The 4,062-nt window shown below is 41.4% G+C and overlaps 1 non-coding gene and 1 pseudogene across 1 annotated transcript; one reads left to right on the top strand and one right to left on the bottom strand.

Moving 5' to 3' along the window:
• On the bottom strand, positions 1 to 107 carry LOC137771083 (U6 spliceosomal RNA). Its single transcript, XR_011075298.1, has one exon. It is a non-coding gene; the product is annotated as a U6 spliceosomal RNA (small nuclear RNA).
• A 2,177-nt stretch (positions 108 to 2,284) lies between these two features.
• LOC137770813 (thyroid transcription factor 1-associated protein 26-like) lies at positions 2,285 to 3,413 on the top strand (annotated as a pseudogene).
• The last annotated feature ends 649 nt before the right edge of the window (positions 3,414 to 4,062 follow it).

Here is a 4,062-nt window from a genome sequence, read left to right as displayed (position 1 = left end):
AAAAATATGGAATGCTTCATGGATTTGCGTGTCATCCTTGTGCAGGGGCCATGCTAATCTTCTCTGTATCATTCCAATTTTAGTATACGTGCTGCCAAAGTGAGCACACGTGTGCACGTTTAGGAGTAGGAGAAGGGGAGGGAAAGAAGAACACCAGCATGTTCTAGCTACATACCAAGAACTTTACACAGGTATCTTTATTTGTTTTCTGGCGCTGCCATAACAAATCACCACAGACTGGGTGGCTTAAAACAGCAGACACTGTACTTATAGTTCTCTCACAATTCTGGAGACTAGAAGTCTGAGATCAAGGTGTCACATGGCCATACTCCTGCTGAAGGCTCCAGGAAAGAATGCTTCCTTGTCTATTCCTAGCTTCTGGGGGCTCCTGTCAAGCCTTGGCATTTCTTGGCTGCAGCAGATCATTCCAATCTCTGCCTTCATCTTCTCATGATCTTATTCGTTGTACATATCATTGCACGTCCTTTCCTCTTCTTATAAGGACATCAGCCATTGTGTTAGTGCCCACCCTATTCCAGTATGACCTCATCCTAACTAATTACATCTGCAAACACCCTACTTCCAAATAAGGTCACATTTGGAGGCTCCAGGTGGACATGGAATTTGGGGGGAACATTATTCAACCTGCTACAGTACTTCATTTCATTCTTGGAGCAACTTGTGGTCTAGATACTGTTAGACCCATTTTACATATGAGGAAACAGTTGACATTGAGCAGCCTTTCCTCAGTTGCATGGTTGTACTTGAACTCAGGCCTCTGAGGCCCCACTACACCACGAGGCTTTTCAATAGTGAGACTCAAACCTGATGGCAAGAAAAGGCCAACTTGCATGCAGTCCTGATGACCAATCCCATTCCTACCTCCTCGTTTCTCTTGGGCTCATAAGAGTGGGGTCAGAAGAGACAGGGTAGGTTTTCTAAGCCATATTTCTCTAATGTGTTCTAGTCCTTTTAACATGCCTTGCCTCTAAGTCCTCCCCCAACCTAATTGTTTTTATTCTGAAAAAGCAGCATTCTCGTTTCCTCCTTCTCATTCGTTTTACTTTATCCCTTAAAGAAGAAGGGATGAAACTTGTAGTAGCTACAAATGGGAGTGGCTGCCTAGGCCCCAAGAATGGGGCTGTGTGGGGAACTGCTTCTCCACCCATAACTCCAGGCATGTGGTTTCAATGAGCGCTGCCTGCTCTTACTTGACCTCCCTTCCTCAGCTACCGTGATTGGCTGAGGAATGGGCATATGTCCCCTGCAAGACTCGAAGAGCTTAGTGTCTATAGGGTCCACACACCACCCACCAGAGCTCCTGCCCCTCTTTAGCATGGAGATACACTCCCCCACTGTTTCCCTTCCTCTACCTCATCTGGGCTCCCTCCTGCCTCAGTCTACATCTCTCCACCCTTCCCTCTGGGCAGCTCAGTTCTTCCTCCACACCTAGGCTTGGGAAAACAGACTCATCTCGGCACAAAGGAAAGCCCTGGGGTTTTCACAACAGGTCCCAAATAAAACTCAAACTAATATCTCAGCACATTTTCCTGCCTCATAAATCTACATGCCTCAAAAAAATACTGGAGGAGTAGATACCAAGGTGTTAACAGGGGCGTTTCTGGGTGGAGGACTTGCACATGTTTTTTTACTTTCTCTTTTTCCCCTTCTATTTTATTTTCTAAATAACTTGCCATGGTCACACATTGCTTTTTAAACAGAAATAATTTTTAAAAAATCAGTAATGGAGAGTATAGTTAAGTTGCTAAACAACAGCAACAAGAAAACATTTTTAGAACTTGGCATAGTTGCACTGATACTTAGTAATGGAAAATTGGAATTTAGGTCATAAATATTGCATAATAATGATCTCACTAGTGTACACAGTCAGTCTACAAAGCCCTTTTCATTTTCTAGAAGGGAAGGTTGAGGTGAAGAGAGATTACGTGGCTTAACCAAGGACTGATCACCTTGTGAGTGCAGGGCAGGGTTCATTTCTGGTTTTTCCTCCCAAAATATTTTCCTCCAAAAGCAATGCAGTGCAATGCAATGTGATATGATGTGATGCATTATAATTATGTGAGGGAGATTAAGAGGTACAAACTTCCAGTTGCAAAATAAATGAGTCCCAGACATAAAATGTACAGTAATACATTTCAATAATTATGTAATACCTTTGTGCAGCAACAGATGGTAACTAGACCTTATCATGGTGATTATTTTGAAATGTATAGAACTATTGAGTGGGTCCTTTGTGGTTTTCTGGTGACACGGTTGGTGTGCCATGGCACTGGTGAGGCTGGCAGCAAGGTGGCAGACAGGGAATTTTGGGACACGTCGTGAAGGAGCTTCACAGGTAGGATTCAAGAATAAGAAAGTGAAACACAGGATATGGCAATCTAACCATCTGCAAGCCTTCATGGGGAGTGTTCTTGAGGGAAAAGTCTGCATTCTGAAATGAAAATTCAGCAAAATTACAAGAAATTACTATGGAGGGTAAAGAAGGCTCAAACCACACAGGAGTCCCAATTCACAGATTGGTACCCTGATCATCTGAAACATCTCTATTTAGATGAAGAGGAAAGACTCAAGAATCAACTTAGAAAAGTTGACCAGTCTTTGTTAGAACAAGTTGACTGGCCTTTGTCAGAAGAACGAGTTGATCAGCCTTTGCCAGAAGAGCAATGTAACATTGACCAGGCATTGTCTGAAGAACACTGTAGCAATGAGCAATCTCAGCCAGAAACAATGTAGCATAAGAGTAAACTCCATTACTATGCCAAAGAAAAATAAAAGAAAACATCAAATCAAAAAGCACAGGAAGGGGACGGGACTCCCCCGGTGGTGCAGTGGTTAGGAATCTGTCTGCCAATGCAGGGTACACGGGTTTGATCCCTGGTCAGGGAACTAAGATCCCACATGCTGCAGAATGGCTAAGCCCACGCACCACAACTACAGAGCCTGCGCTCTGGAGCCCGTGAGCCACAAATGCTGAGCCCGCGTGCCACAACTACCGAAGCCCGCACACCTAGAGCCCGTGCTCCGCAACGAGAGGGGCCACTGCAATGAGAAGCCCACACACCACAATGAAGAGTGGCCCTTGCTTGCCGCAACTGGGGAAAGCCCGCACGCAGCAATGAAGACCCAATGCAGCCAAAAATAAATAAATAAAATAAATAAATTTATTAAAAAAAAGTTTTTTTTAAAGCACAGGAAGAATATGAATGGGTACAAGCTAAGTGTGTTGCTAAGAAACAAGAATTTGAGAGTAGAAAACGAGAGAGAAGAAGCTCAAAGGCTCTAAATAAGAAGAAAAAGTGTTCAAAATATTGAGCAAAAAGACTATAAAAGGCCAACCAAACTTGAATTTACAAATGGAGTAGCTTCTTAAAAAAATACAAGAACCAAATTAAGTCAGACATGTCATCCTTAATCAAGGGTTAAAATATCTGCTGTTTACTGAGTTCTCTGTATACGTACTAAACCTCCTAACAATTAACTAAATTTATCGGCAGAAACTGGGTTGTTAAGCTATACTAAATTTAAAGTGTCCAAATATTTTTGTTTTTGTAAGAGAAAATTTTCCATGTATGTTCTACATAATATTCTTTTTAAAAAACTTTATTTGCATCTGAAGGAAGGTTGGCCTGGAGAACTGAAAGAACCTCCTATTTGAGCGACAGGTTCAAGCATATAATACTTTTGCACCATACGAAATTCAGATGAAATAAAATGTTAAAAAAAAATGGAGTTACTACGTTGTATATGAGGAACTAACATAGTGTTGTAGATCAATTAACCTTCAAAAGCAAACAAACAAACTCATAGAAAAAAAAGATCAGATTTATGGTTACCAGAGTTAGGGGTGGGTGGAGGGGGAACTGGATGAAGGCAGTCAAAATGTACAAGCTTTCAGTTATAAGGTAAATAAGTACCAGGGATGTAATGTACAACATGATAAACATAATGAGCAGTGCTGTATGTTACATATGAAAGTTGTTAACAGAGTAAATCCTAAGAAAGCAAAATTTTTTTTTTTATTTCTTTAATTTTGTATTTATA

Source organism: Eschrichtius robustus, chromosome 10 (genome assembly GCF_028021215.1).
Source record: "Eschrichtius robustus isolate mEscRob2 chromosome 10, mEscRob2.pri, whole genome shotgun sequence".
In the NCBI taxonomy this organism is placed as follows: Eukaryota; Metazoa; Chordata; class Mammalia; order Artiodactyla; family Eschrichtiidae; genus Eschrichtius; species Eschrichtius robustus.
The sequence above is the reverse complement of the archived record's forward strand: the minus strand, read 5'-3'. Positions and strand labels throughout refer to the sequence as shown.